Here is a 16,283-nt window from a genome sequence, read left to right as displayed (position 1 = left end):
AGCCACATACACATTGAGAATCCTCTTTTTTATTTCGTTTTTTAAATTTTGGGAAAGATTTAGAACATTTTGGATTATGCAATATAAGAGTGTTCTTTATATTTTTGATGGATAATCTTTTATGTGAAAGTAGCATTTGAGTTTATTTTCTTACACAGCAGGATTACAGATTATCCCCAATGATTGTACCCAAGAAAAAAGTGATGGAAAGTCTGGATCTACTGTATACATGCTGTTCCATTTCATTTTAATTGAATTGGGGCTCTCAGGTCACCTGCGGGAATCCATGCTCAACTGATGGGCCGTTCCTCATGACTTCAGCTGCTGTGTAATTTTCCCTTGAGCATATATATCTCTTAAAGAGTAACTGTCCATGTTGAAAATAGAGGGTGAATAGCAATAGACAAATAGCCTTATCTTAAGCCAAGAAAATCTGAAAAATATAGATTAGTTCGTTCTAGTCTTCTGTATTAGGGACTTTACTGTATAATTCTAAAACATATGAAAGATGTCTCTTAAACATGTTTTGATAATCTATTTTTCTTGCTAAAGTTTCTAAATTATTTGTTATTTTATTGTCAATCTAATATTCGATTTGTGATTCTTTAATATACAATAACACAAGATAAGTAATATTGCTCTATTTTTCTTTTGATATGTACCTATATCTTTCATTAAAAAAAATATGTATATTTTATTGATTTTTTACAGAGAGGAAGAGAGAGGGATAGAGAGTTAGAATCATCGATGAGAGAGAATCATCAATCAGCTGCCTCTTGCACATCCCCTACTGGGGATATGCCCGCAACCACGGTACATGCCCCTGACCGGAATCGAACCTGGGACGTTTCAGTTCTCAGGCTGATGCTCTATCCACTAAGCCAAACCAGTTTTAGCACATTTTTCATTTTATCTTTTTATTGAACTTGACCACACTGGGGCAAGTTATGCATTTCATCAACTTTAGATTGTTACTTGAGGAAGAATAGTTTTATTGTTGTTGTTGAATATACAATGGGTTCTAATTCTTTAAAACTAAAGATGGTTTCTTACATTATTGTTTTAGTTTTCCTTAAACTACATAACACTACTTTCTTTTACTCTTTTTTTGTATAATTTTTGTTAAATTTACTTTCTTTGGACTAAAACTACCTGGGTAGAAAAATTGCTTCCTAGCTCTTCTTAAGACTAATACATCCACAAATAAGGAACTGATTATCTTATATTCAAGAAGCAGAAAGAAATATACTCTCAGGAGTACACCACACTCCAAGTTTGAAGGAATGTTGAAGTAAACTTTTTTAGGTATGTTAATGGTAGAACTACTTTACATATAAAAGCCTTATTTTAGAGGTGGTGCTTTTCCTATTTAGCTCCCAAAGTTCAAAAATGAGGCCACTGTCTGGAACAACCAGTGTCTGGAACAACCAGAATGACCAGAACAACCAGTGGCTATGAATGCACACTGTAGCAGCCAACCGGCCTGATCTGGGCCCCAGTTTGCACCCCCCTTTTGGCAAGCCTGGCCTCCAATCAGTCCCCAATACCCTGATTGGAGACAGGACCAGGTGGCCAACCTCCCACAACCCCTCTCCCTCACTAGTCTGGCCCGATGGACCCTTATTGGAGCAGGCCTGCTGGACCTCTCTCATGCATGAATTCATGCACCAGGCCTCTAGTTTTGAAATTAAAGCTAGAAGAAGAGTATAAGAAGAGAGCATTTTAGACTCATTTTACTTACAAACATAAATGCAAATACTTAACACATTGCGGAAAGATTATGAGAATTCTTGTTTCATATTATACAGTGTTTTACAAAATATCATATTTTAAAAAGATATTAGCTTGTAAGAACATGTAATAACTTCAAAATACAATGGGTATTTAACTTTAAAGAGTGCCTTTAACATTTATGTAAAATTTTTTTTTGTACTCGTTCAATAGAAATATCTGGCCACTGGGTAATGCTAGCAATAAAACTGTTCTGCAATGTGTTAATAGTATATTATATATTATTGTATAATAGGGGCCTAGTGCATGAATTCATGCACCTTGAAAGGAACTGTGGGCTGAAAAGCTGTGGTAGGCACAGGGATGTGTCTTGGTACATCCTCTGCATCCCCATTCAACCCCTTCCACTGCAGTCCAGGCACCCAGTCCCATGTCTGCCAGCAGCCCCGGTCCCACTGCCACTGCTCCCATATGCTGACAGTGCTGGCCTTGCTCGCACCTGCTGATGGTGTGGAGCAACTGTGGCTGGTGCCAGCAACAGGTGTGAGTAGGGCTGATGCTGTCAGCGGGTATGAGTGGTGGCTGCTGCCCCAATCACCCCTCAGGAACAGGGGTATGTGGAGAATCCCTGAGGAGGGGGTTTTGGGGCTGGTGCCAGGTGCTGGCAGCAAGTAGAAGCAGTGACTCTGGCATTGGCAGTGGGTGTGAACGAGACCAGTGCCAGCAGCAGGTGTGACCACCAGGTGGGGCCGCCTCACATGGGAACAAAGAATGTTCAGTAACCACTAGAGCACATGTGTCAAACACAAGGCCCGCGGGCCAAATCCGTCCCACCAGGCTTGCAATGTGGCCCGCACCGTGCTGTCATCACTGCACTCAGCTGCGTTTCCATCACAATGACAGTTTATGACTGTTCAGTAAACCATTCGGCCCGTGATTTAGGCTGGATTTTAGATTTTGGCCCCTTCGCTGATTGAGTTCGACACCCCTACACTAGAGGCTCACCCCGATGACAGTGACCAGTGCCCTGCCTTGGTCTAGTGCTCCCCCTCACCTGCTCCACTATCCTGATACAGCTGATGCCCATCATGTTCTGTGCTCTGCCATGTGTTGCCGACACCTGCCATGTTTTTCGCGTGCCCCCTGGTGGTCAGTGGCCATCATAGCATCGGTTGTTTGGTTGTTTGGATGTTCCACTATTTGGCCTATTTGTATATTAAGATTTTATAGATAGATAGATAGATAGAGGTCTATTGTCTTTGTTCCAGAACTGTGAAGATTAAATTTAATATTTAGAAAGCAATAAATGTCACTTACCATATTAAATTAGGATTAAATAAGAAAAAACAAGGGTCATATAGATAATCACAGGAAAAAGTGTTTGGTTAATTCCTCCACAAATTTATATTACAGAAATTTCTTAGTAAATTAAAGGATATCTACCAAATATTACTTAAAGATATCATTTGAAATAGGAACATACCAATTTAAAAAAAAAAACCCAAGTACAAGGATTGATATTTGTTATCACCACTTTTATTCAACCTATTCTAGTGTGAATTGTTATCAAATGCAATAAAATTAGAAAAAAAATTATGATATAAGGATAGGAAAATAAATAAAACTGTCATGATATGTAGGTAATCTGATTATCTATACTAATAAAAGAGAAACATGCAAATTGACTGCACCTCCATTATGCCCACAATCCATGCCCATCAGTCAATGGGCATACAAATTATACAAGATGCAAATTACACAACCAAGATGGCTGCAGCCATGGAGAGAGCAGGAGTTTTGGGTTGCCCTGGCAATGGAGGAAGCCTAGCTTCCTGCCCGTCCTGGCAGGCCCTGGCCTCCGCTCAAGGCTACAAAGTTTTAATTATAGAAGATATCAGGGTTTCCACTTGGGTTGTTGGGGGGGGGGGGGGGGGCATGGCCAGCCTAAAAACCACTGCAGGCCCCTCTCCCAGGCCACCCCGTCCCAAGGGAACCCCAACCCTGATCTGGGACACCCTTCAGGGCAAACCAGCTGGCCACCCATGTACCAGGCCTCTATCCTAATAAAAGAGTAATATGCAAATTGACCATCACTCCAGCACATAAGATGGCTGCTCCCATGTGGTCAAAGATGGCTGTCTCTATGTGGACACAAGATGGCCAGCACAAGATGGCCAGCAGGGAAGGGCAGTTGGGGGAAACCCAGGCCTGCAAGTTAGAGCAGCTGTGGGGGGGACCAGGTCTGCAGGGGAGGTCAATTGGGGGGACCAAGCCTGCAGGAGAGGGCAGTTAGGGGTGACCAGGTCTGCAGGGGAGGGCAATTAGGGGCAATCAGGGTGGCATGGGAGCAGTTAGGCATCAATCAGGCTGTCAGGGGAGTGATTAGGGGGTGATTAGGCTGGCAGGCAAAGTGGTTAGGGGCAATCAGGAAGGCAGGTAAGCAGTTGGGAGCCAGCAGTCCTGAACTGTGAGAGGCATCCCAGATTGGAGAGTATGCAGGCTGGCTGAGGGACACACCTTCCTGTGAACGAATTTTGTGCACTGGGCCTCTAGTTAAAATAATAATAATCTATAGACAAATACTTCTGTTCATCAAAAGATATTTTTTTTAAAAGACAGAGAAACAAATAGGTTAAGGCATATATATTAGTTCTAAAACTTAACCTACCAAGGGTTAATACCAAGAATAAATGAACTAGAAATCAAAAAGAAAAAGCAACAACTCAATCAAAAGTAGGCAGAAGACATGAATAAACATGTAATAAATGAAAGACATATAGGTCCAATAAACTGCCCTTACCTGCAGGCTGGTCCCCCACAATGGCCCTCCTCTGCCAGCTTGGTCACTCCTAACTGCCCTCTCCTGCTGGCCTGATTACCCACAACTTCCCTCTCCTGCCAGCTATCTTGTGGTGGCCATCTTGTGTACACATGCGGGCAGCTATCTTTGACCACATGGGGCCACCATCCTATTTGTTGGAGTGATGGACAATTTACATATTACTATTTTATTAGATAGAATGAGATATGTCACAGACGTTAAGTACTGTAGGATCACTTGTTGGGGAGGAAAATCTTCATAATGATGTGATCTCAAAAATATCTATAAGTCTGATAGCAATGATGGTGAATAATTGCAAGAAAAATTATACTCATGGACTGCTTACTGCACACAAAGCATAGTGTTTTTTAAAATAGTTTTCTTCAGTTGTCCTTTGATTTAGATATTTTTATCCTCTTTGAATCAGAGGTGGCAAAATTGATGTGTCAAAGCTAAAGTTAGAATGCAGGTATTCTGATTAAAATCTTATAGCTCCTTATCATTTCTCTAGCTAAAATGTGCGCAATTTTCAAAGTGGAAAAAGGAAAGAATGAGTATTGAATGTTTTAATTTAATATTTAACATAATCAAACCCATAACTTAGGTATATGCCCTGATCAGGAATCAAACCTACAACCTTTTTGGATTATGGGGTGATGCTCCAACCAACTTGGAGGGGAGTAAAAGGGGGGAAATGGAAAATATCTGTAATACTATCAACAATAAAAATATATCAAAAAGTTTAAAAAAATTGTTTCCTCTAAAGGGAAATAAAAGGGAAATCAACCTCTTTTTTATAATCCTATTTGTAGAATTATTTTCTTGGCTGAATACCTTGAAAAAATTTGCTAATCATTTATTTCCTATATAAGACCAATGATTCAAAATCCTCCCTTTTTTGTTTTTGCTGTGAAGATAACATGTTGTTGGATTTATTCATTAATTTCTGGGAGTTACTCAAAGCTTTTCTAGAGTTCTGATGCTTTAAAAACATAAAAAGAAATAAAAGGCATACACATCTCCTTGAGGAAAACCAAAGGTAGCCAGGATTACAGGTTGTAGACAGTTTTACATTTCTGAGTGTGATATTCATTTGCTTTAATTTATTTTAAAAATGCTTATCAGCTAATTAATGAAATAATAAATGAAATAATAGTTTGAATGAAGCAAGAAATTATATTTCTTCTAATGACAGTTCTGACTTTAATTGTGCAAATTAATACCTCAAAAGGTTCCTTTATGATTTCAGAATGAATTTTTTTTTTTAAATCTTTACCCGAGAGTATGTCTCATTGATTTTTTTTTTTAGAGACTTAGAGAAGAGAGAAAAAAAAAGAATGAGAGAAAGAGAGAGAGAGAGAGAGAGAGAGAGAGAGAGAGAGAGAGAGAGACAGGCAGATACAGAGAGACATGTTTGCCTCTTGTATGCTCCCTGACTGGGAATCGGGGAATCAAACTCCCAACCGAGGAATGTGCTCTGATCAGGAATCAATCTGCAACCTTTTGGTGTATGGGATGATACTCCAACCAACTGAGCCATCTGACCAAGACCACATGGAATTGTTTTAAAATGGTTTTAGTAAAATGGTAATTTTTAAATTTTTACTACAACTATAAATTTCTGTTATTGTTAATTATGGTCCTAAAATAGGTTTCAGGAGGAGAAAAATACCATGAATACGACAAGGCCATTATATTGGTCTTAGTATACATAAATGCTTTCCTCTCTTAAAAAATTTGAAATATATATATATATATATATATATATATATATATATGATTTCAAAGAGAGAAAGGGAGAGGGAGAGAGAGAAATATCAATGATGAGAGAGAATCATTGATCAGCTGCCTCCCACACACACCCTACTGTAGACCCAGCCTGCAAACCTGACCTGACTGGGAATTGAACTGGGACCTCCTGGTTCTTAGGTCGATGCTCAAGCACTTGCTGGGCTATTTCTCTTTTCTCAGAAGATTTCTAACCAGTACATTTTTAAAACCTGAAATATCTGAGAGACCAAGTTTACAAACCCTCAAAACAAATTAATTTGAGAGGATTAATACAGGAATTAAATTTCCACTAATAATTTTCACTTCATTTCCCAAACTTCAATGACATGATTACACAGATGTATTATCTTTCAAATTTAATTAGTTTTCATGTGATATAATATTTACCGAGATGTTATAGTACTTCTGAATTAAAAAGGAAACATTTGAATTAGAGTGCATAGGCTATTCTTAGGAAATACAAGTAGTAATCACTTTGTTTAGAGGTCAAAGAAATTGCAGAGGAAATGGGAAAATAATCCATACAATATATGTGCCTTTGATGGGCACAAATATCTATAATTGGTAGTGAAAAACAAAGGACCAAGAAACGTGTTAAAAACATTGGAATTTGGAATTTGATTAAAAATTCTTATGACTTTCCCACCCGAAACACACCATAGCTGAATATTTTACCTGGAAAAACTATGTTGGATTTATTTGATTGTTGTTTATTTTTGTAGTTCCTTTTTATAGAAACTAATTTGAGCAAGTATTTTAATATACAACTATAGTGTTAGTAATTGTGATCTTATTTGTTTCAGATCAAATTTCCTGTTCATTTCCATTGTATTTTGTTGCTTAATACATAGTTCAAAATTTAATGATATCAAGTTAATATCAGAGAAGAAAAAAGAATTCTGTGCTTCTTATGAAGATTACTTAAAACAATATTTCTTCATGGTTTGTATTTCTTTATTTGTAATAAATTGTATAAGCTTTATTATTTTACAACCAGTAAATGGCTTATATCTTCTATTACTAGTGACAGAAAAACACTTCTAGAAAACTGTAATTTATATCGGGTCTAGTAATAATTAATGTCGTTTTTAAACATTCGTTTAAAATCTTGCTTGGCGTTGACTTGTATTGACATAACCTTCAAACACGTGATATCTACAGAACGTGTGAAGTGCAATTAACAAGTTTTGCTTGAAAAAGTTTGTGTTTGGTTTGGTTTTTGTTGCAAAACTAGGGCTAAGAAGATGGCGGATGAAGAGCATATTCGGCACTGCATGCTTTACGAGTTCCAATTAGGAAGAAAAGCAAGTGAGGCTGCAAAAAACATCTGTAGTGCTCTTGGTCAAGATGCAGTTAGCGCCAGAAAATGCCAGCGTTGGTTTGAGAAATTCCGCGAGGGAAATTTTGCGTTAGATGACAAGAGTGGTCGAGGTCGTGTGTCCAATTTTGATCAAGAAGCTCTTCAAGCTCTTTTGGTGCAAAATCCTCAAATTACCCAACAAGAGCTTGCGACAACTTTAAATTGTTCACAAAAAACAATTTCCAATCAATTGCGTGCACTTGGCAAAGTCCAAAAGTTTGGAAAATGGGTTCCTCATGAGTTGACCGACAACAACCATAATCAAAGGGTCACAATTTGCAGTTCGCTCCTCTCTCGTCAAAACCGTTTGCTGTTTTTAGAGCAAATTGTTACCAGAGATGAACAATGGGTGCTGTATGTTAATTTGAAAAGGCGGCCTCAATGGTTGGACAAAAATGAGGCTCTGCAGCCCACGCCAAAACCTGACTTGCATGCGAAAAAAAAGTGATGTTGTGTGTTTGGTGGAATTTTAAAGGAATTCTTCATTATGAACTTTTACCATCTAACCAAACCATTACAAGTGCAGTGTATAGTGCCCAATTGGAAAGGTTAGCCCAAGCTCTAAGAGAAAAAGAACCCACGCTGATTAATCGGAAGGGCGTAATTCTTCACCACGATAACGCACGACCGCATGCTGCAAGAATCACTGCTGAAAAACTGCGCCAGTTGGAATGGGAAGTTCTCCCTCAACCTGCATATTCTCCTGATATTGCCCCTTCCGATTACCATTTGTTTTGTTCTTTGCAAAACTTTCTTCTTGGAAAAAAATTTAATAAAGAAGAATGCCTCAAAAATGCATTGACCGAATTTTTTGCATCAAAATCACAAGAATTTTACAACAGAGGGATTAAAATGCTTCCTGAGCGTTGGGCACAAGTAGTAGAAAACAACGGCAACTATATTGTTGAGTAAATTTTGTTGTATTGTTTAAATAAATTCGATTTTAAAAAGTATTAGAAAACGACATTAATTATTACTAGACCTAATATTTATTTGCCCTCGACATTACAGGTGCTCGAAGATGATTTATTAAATTCTTCTGTACAATCTCCTGAGCATATTTATTTTGTCACCCTTGTCCATTCCCTAGTGCAGCACAACTCATAGTTTTGCTTTCATCTCATTTATCATGTTAAAATAGCAGTTAACATTTGTTGAATAACTAGAGGCCCATTGCGCGAATTCATGCACAGATGTGGTTCCTCAGCATGGCCAGTAATCAGGGCTGATCAGGGCCCCTCTTGCCCAGTTCCAATCAAGCCAGGAGGTTGGCTGGCTTGGAGGAGAAACAAAAGGAGTTGGCCAGCTGGCCCCATTGGGGCCAATCAGGGCCAGCCAGCTGGGGGGAGGGATCATGAGAGATTGGCTATGGGAGTGCACTGACCACCAGGCAGCAGCTCCTGCACTGAGCGTCTGCCCTCTGGTGATCAGTGGGTGTCATAGCTAATGGCCTGTCATCCAGTCGTTATGATCACTTAGGCTTTTATATATATAGATTCCTAGCTACTGTTTCAACCAATGTGTGTGTGTGTGTGTGTGTGTGTGTGTGTGTGCGCGCACATATAAAAATCAGTGCATAAATACAACAACTGTACCACCACTTAACTAGAGACAAAGAGGATGAGGAAGTTTCCCAAGGCCAAACCATGAAAGAAACAGAATTTGATCATAGGCAGTGGACTTCAGAGTCAAGCTCTTAACAACTTTGCCCAACAGCTTCTGCATTTCCACAGACTGAATGCCTTGCAGAACTACCTACTTATTCTGTGTACTGCACTATATTAAGAGCTACTTATGAAAAATCAGCCAAAAGTTTTTTAAAGATGTACAGTAACACAAATAAAGCAAAAAACTAACCAAAATAGCCATAGACAGTAGGGTTTTTTTAATCATATAAATGCCACCACCTAAAAATGTACACTCTGAAAAGATTATTGTTTTTACTATTTTTATGGTAACTTGGAAAGAACTGAAGAAAAGTTCTGAGGATACACTGAAAACTGACAGAGTAATAGATGATGCAGGAAAAAGAAAGCCAGAGATAAAAAGTAGGCAAAATCAATCATTGCTGCGTTAAAACAATAAATAGAATTTTGGGAAAATCTACCTTTTGTGATCCATTCTTTCATTTGTAAAAGAGACAGTCATAAATAAACTAGAGGCCTGGTACACAAAATTCATGCACTGAGTGGTGTCCCTCAGCACAGCCTGTACCCTCTCCAATCTGAGACTCCTCAGAGGATGTCCAACTGCCGGTTTAGGCCTGATCAGGCAGGGGAACATCCCTCTCATAATCCAGGACTGCTTGCTCCTAACTGCTCGCCTGCCTGTCTGCCTGATTGCCCCTAACTACTTCTGCCTGCCAGCCTGATCATCCCCGAACCCTTCCCCTGCTGCTCCCTTGTTGCCTGATCACTGACAACTGCCCTCCCCTTCCAGCCTGGTCACTGCCTGCAGACCTGATCTCACCTCTAACTGCCCTCCTCTGCCAGCCAATTTGGTCTTGATTGGTCAGTTTCTATGTCAGTCAGCGTCTCTGGGCCTATCAATGGGGCCTGATTAGAAAGGCAGGGCTGATCAGCAGCCCCAGTGGAGGCCTGGAAAGAAATGGAGGCAATGTGCTGGCTAGGCCCAGAGTGAAAGAGAGAGACAAGTGCTGATCAACAGCTGCCACCAAGGCTACGGATCAGCCCCTGCTTCTCTCTTCAGACCTCTCTCTATGGCAACCAAGTGCTGACTACAGGACTTCTGGTTGGTCAAGCCTCTGGTAGTGGTAGATGTGACGGGCCCAGGGTTTTTATATATTAGGAAAAGGTATAAAGAAACACTCTCATTCTCAAAACAATTACTGTCTCCAAGTCCAAATGAAGTACAGAAGTTCTCTATCATCCACCAAAAGACTGTCTTCTCTTTAGTAGCCCAACCTGCTAACATGCCTCAAGCACTGAAGATGTGCATTTGCTGTGGTACATTTAAAAACCTCTTTGCAACATAGTACCAGTTATTAAGAACTTATTTCTGTCCTATCCTAATTTAAAATTTTAAAAATTCCAAAGCTAAAAAGTAAGAAATTAGAAAAAAAAAATGTTTACTATTATAAATAGGTTTGATATCTGATTTTTAGTAATTTCCTATTAAAAAGTATAATCTATTATTTTCCAGATTTTTGGTGTGAGATAATTAGACTCACATGCAGCCATAAGAAATTAGAGAGAGAGATATGGCTTACACATTTCGCTTAGTTTCCTCTGAGGGGACCTTCCATAACTGCCATTCACTCTGGCACATCCAGAAAGTTGACATAGATACAATCCACAGACTCTATCCACATGTCATCAGTGTTTACCTGCATGTGGGTAGGTGGGTGGGTGGGTGAGTATTTAGCTCCATTCTATTTTATCAATGAATCACATGTGCTAATTCGTGTGAACACCAACAAGGAACAGACACAGAACAGTTTGTGAGAGAATCCCTCACCCTACCTTTTTTATAGACACAGCTATCACCCCCTTTCCCTCCCTATGTACTTTTAAAATAAAACTTTAAACTACTAGAATGAAGAAACTATATTACCAATTCAGATGTTGATGTAATGGAGAAAACATACTAAAAATAATGCCTTTACTCATTCCTTACACACAATTAAATTTAGAATGGCAGTAAGTACCTCTGGGAAATAATATCAATAGGTAGTCCTGGATTATTAAAAGATTTTACTAATATTAAAGATTTAGGCAGCCTGTATAGATTTGAAGAAAATCAGAAAATTTTGTCTAGATTAATCTGTCTTTTCTTCTCTCAATATTTTCCTTCCTGTCCTTGTCTCAGTTTTCCTTCCTTTTTAACCTTTTTTACTATGGGAATTTTCAAACCTATTCTAAGACAGGAGAACAGATCATTATAGTGAGCTGACACACACATTACCAGTTTCAATTTTTATCAATACATGAACACTCTTTTTCATATATTCCAAACACTACTTTTATCACCCCACTCTAATAATTCTGAAGCAAATATTATACTATATCATGTCATCTGTATAAATATTTAGTTAGAGACTGTTTGGGCTATAATAAAATTATTATTTTTAATATATTTTTTATTGATTTTTTACAGAGAGGAAAGGAGAGAGATAGAGAGCTAGAAATGTCGATGAGAGAGAAACATCGACCAGCTGCCTCTTGCACACCCCTACCGGGGATGTGCCCGCAACCAAGGTACATGCCCTTGACCAGAATCGAACCCGGGACCTTTCAGTCCACAGACCGACGCTCTACCACTAAGCCAAATCGGTTTCGGCGATCTTTTAAACATAGCTGCAATACCTTTACCACATCTAAAAATGTAGTCATTCTTTAATAGCATATCACCAAATGCAACTATACAGTCAGTTTTCTTATGGCCATGATTTTTTTTTTTTTTAAGTTTATGGAATTGGGTCCCTGCAATGCAAGTTCATGATTGCATTGACTGAAAAACCTCTTAAATCTCTTTTAATCCATAGATCCGCCAGCTTTTTAATTCTTGTAATTTTTTTGTTGGAGAAAGCTGACCTTTTGTCCTGTAAAGTTTCCCATAGTCTGAATTCTGCTAGTTGAAATTATTCCTGGTTATTTAGTATAAATTGGTAATTAGAGCAATGGGCAGGTGGCTCAGTCGGTTAGAGCATCAGCCAAGGCACTAAAAGGTAGTGGGTTGATTTCTGGTTAGAGCACATATCTACACTGCAGGTTTGATCCCTGGTTGGGGTGTGTATAGGAGGCAACCAATGGCTATTTATCTCACACATTGATGTTTCTCTCTCACTACCTCTACTTCTCCCTCTCCCTTCCCTCCCTCTCTAAAAACCAATAATAAAACATATCCTCTGGTATGGTTAAAAAAATAAAAAGAAATAGGATACATCTATTCTCCTCTTCTTCTAAGTTGACTGGATTCATACATATCTCTGCAGGACCTACTAAAATGTTAACAATTTTTTTTTAAATGTTGTAAAAAAATGTAACAATAGCTTCTCTACATTATAAGACCTAATTTCTTAAGACTTCTCCACAAGTTATTTTGGAATTTTATAAATATCAAAGGAACAGATATTTTTATTTACATACTTTCATTAAGTTCTGTACAACTAAATATAAAATAAAACAAGTCACTTGTCAAGTAAGGGTCTCCTAAAATGATCATCTAGCCTGGCCAGTGTTGCTCAGTGGTTGAGCATCAACCTATAAACCAAGAAGTCACAGTTGGTTTCCCGGTCAGGACACTGCCCGAGTTGCAGGCCTGATCTCCAATAGTGGATGTGCAAGAGGCAGCTTATCAATGATGCTCTCTCATCATTGATGTTTCTCTCTCTATCCCTTTCCCTCTTTCTGAAATCAATCAAAACATATTTTTAAAAGGTCATCTTGGTTAATTTACACATCAACCTGCCCAAACAGCCCATAACTAGTCAGAAATTTTACAAGATGTCCAGCCCATTATCTTGAATTGGATATTATATTGAACAGAATTTTTTTTAAAAAATCAAAAGTGATTTAGTATAACCAGAACTGACAATGTACAAACTCCAACAAAATATTTATAAAGGCTTACTTTAAGGCAATAATATGATTTGTAAAATAAACCATCTGATATCCAAATTGTCCAATAATTTTCTTTAAAGTGGTACAAAAAATGATTGACTAAAATCATTAACTTGCACACTCCGGGGCATTAAAGTAAATCTTGATAATTCACTAAATAAATAAACATTCATCCTCCTAAGAAAACAAAGTATGGCAGCTAAAAATAAAAAAGCTCTTTTGGCTTACATGAGAAGCTACCTAATTTTGTTTGTTTGTTTTCCTGATCTCAAGAAATGGTTTTGATTGTTTCTGTAGATTGTGTTAAATGTCAGACTGTGCCAACATAAATTCAAAGAATTCACTTAGGACACTTTGCTGTAACTTCTCTAAATCAGTCCTTTATTAGTTATTGTTCTTCTTTCTAATGGAAAAAAAGAGTACACTCCCTTTAAAATATGGTCTTAGGATTGAGGTATGAGACTACATAATAAATTTATCTTTTGCCAGATAAAGCCCTGACCTATCTGGACAGAATACAAAAGAGTGTGTGTGTGTGTGTGTGTGTGTGTGTGTGTTGATGTGTGTGTTTATGCCATACTAATATGATACTTACATAGCATCAAGTATAATATAATAACACATAAAAACAATCAATTGCCCTTCAAAACAAATATAAGCAAGAAAATGCAATAGTAATGTACATTGTTCCTAAAATGGAGTGAAAATAATTTCACAGGCCTGGCAGTATTGACTTATTTAACTACTTGTATTTCAATTCACTTTGGATTACCTTATCCTACTATAAACATAAGTACATAAAATTAGTTTGTTCCTTCTAGTCTAATTCTAATAGCTAACATGGCCATCCTAGGGAATTTGTGTATAATAGCATACTTCAATAATCCTCTTTAGAAATAAACTTTTTAATTTAAAACTTTCTTCAGAAAACTGAATATAAGAGAGTAGAAAAGTTTGAAAATATATAAACACCAGCATTAAATCTGCCTCCTACATAATAAGGGATTAGAGACAGAAAACCGCAAGGACAGTTTGATCAGGGAATTATGGGGTATTGAGTACCCAAAACATGGCCTAGAAAAGAGAGATACTGGCTCTGAGTGGGTAGCCATGGATCCAGGGCCACATCTACTCCTCATCCCATAGATGGGTGCTCAAAAATATGAGGCTCAAGGCTGGCACTGGGATGTACCCCCAAAGTGCAGCTGAAGATCACAATAATTATAAGGATTCCCAAACTTATTCAACCAGAAGCTTTCATAAAGTTCTGCCAATCAATCTATCTCAGTCAGGAACATACCAGTGACTCCATCGTTAACACTATGAAATGACAAATAACCAAATCAGTCGCCTGGGTGCTCTTCCCTGGAGCCTGGAGCTCACCCTTAGATCCAGCACAGGCTGGAGTATCATTCTACTTCCAAACCCCATACACCTAAAAACTCTCATCTGTAAAATACAAGGGTGAACTAACTCCATCTCTCAAGTAATGCCCTGACCTATTTGGAAACAATACAAAAGCTAAATTTAATCTTATAAGAGGGCAATCAAAATAAACCCAGGCATATTACCAAGTTGAACCATATTGTAGTTCTTTGTTACTATAACAATAAAATAGCTATTGAGAAAAGCACTTCATGTATTTGTATTATAGGTAAAAGGCAGTTTTCCCATTGCTGCTAGCATCATCCTATAACCAGGTAAAATGAATCATCACATACACTCTAGAAAACATTCTGGTAGTTGACATAAAACACTCCTCACAATCTGATATCAACTCACATTTCCAGGTTTATCTTATTTCATTCTTCCTCTTCTGCTTCACATCTAAAGAAAACATTTTCTATTCGTGCCTTGCTAAATGTCTTCCCATTTCCTGAACAAGCATGGCCTTTTCAGAATTCTCTATCCTTGGGTAGGTTGTTTCCTTTGCCTACTCCTTCAACTGGAAAACTCTGATTTACTTCCAGATTCCAACTGAAATATTGCTCAGTCTCCAGGCCCATCCCAAACAGAGCTAGTGCCTTCATCATGTGTGTATATATTATCTTATTAATATCTATAACAACATATGCAAAGGTTCACTGAAGTTAATATCTGGACTACAGGGCTATAACATCCTCTATGAACAGTACATGGTCTCATTAGTCTTTGAATCTCCCCAGTCTTGCACATAGTAGGTTTACTTTTGTATGTATTTGAAGCACAAGATATTTATAAATACAGTAACTTTTATCATTACTTACAAGTATCAAATAAAAGAGGTTGACAATAAATATAGTGATTTTGTTTCTAATTTTATGTACACTGTATTCATCATCCTACAACTGGCCTATTTGCAGAGAGAATGAAGAGTCAGCTGCATGGAAAATCTTGGTTATTAGAAACTATGGAAAAATAAGTGGGGCTTAGCCATTCCTGCTAGTTTCCTATTCTATTTTTCAGCACCTAGTGTTTATCTCTCCCTCTTTGCTGAGTAGGAAGTTAGAGAATTCAATTCTATGAATATTATTCATGCGCATGGGATCCAATTTTAATATTCTGAAAAATAATGCTGCTTATAGGAATATACTGAATATTCTATTCTTTCTCAACATAGAAGAGGCCTGCAAAATATCAAAATGTAAATCTCAGACACCTATTTATACAATATATTTCTCCCTAAACAAGCCATGTTTTCTTTAGGAAGTGTGTATATTATACAATTGGAATTTTAAAACTTCCTCATGATGTACTTGGGTTGCACCACCCATTCAAGGAGTAACACACACAAAGCTATTTCTCTCACCAGGATTCTGAGCACAACCATTCTGAGCTAGGAAAGGCAAGAGAAAGGAAATAGAAAGCAGACTATTTCTGAAAGGCTATTATTTAAATGGAGCATTAAGGTGTGTTTCTGCGTGTATGCATCTGTATAAGCACGTGAGCACATATATGTGTGTTTGTCAACTACACAATGGAAGGCATAACTGACACAGCAGGGTTTCCCAATGCTACT

General features: G+C 37.9%; 1 protein-coding gene across 15 annotated transcripts in view; it reads right to left on the bottom strand.

Moving 5' to 3' along the window:
• Positions 1-16,283, bottom strand: part of CEP128 (centrosomal protein 128) — a 319,695-nt gene that overhangs the window by 144,900 nt on the left and 158,512 nt on the right. The gene's annotated exons all lie outside the window — the stretch shown is intronic.

This window comes from Pipistrellus kuhlii, unplaced genomic scaffold (assembly GCF_014108245.1).
Source record: "Pipistrellus kuhlii isolate mPipKuh1 unplaced genomic scaffold, mPipKuh1.p scaffold_m20_p_1, whole genome shotgun sequence".
NCBI classification, from domain to species: domain Eukaryota; kingdom Metazoa; phylum Chordata; class Mammalia; order Chiroptera; family Vespertilionidae; genus Pipistrellus; species Pipistrellus kuhlii.
The sequence above is the reverse complement of the archived record's forward strand: the minus strand, read 5'-3'. Positions and strand labels throughout refer to the sequence as shown.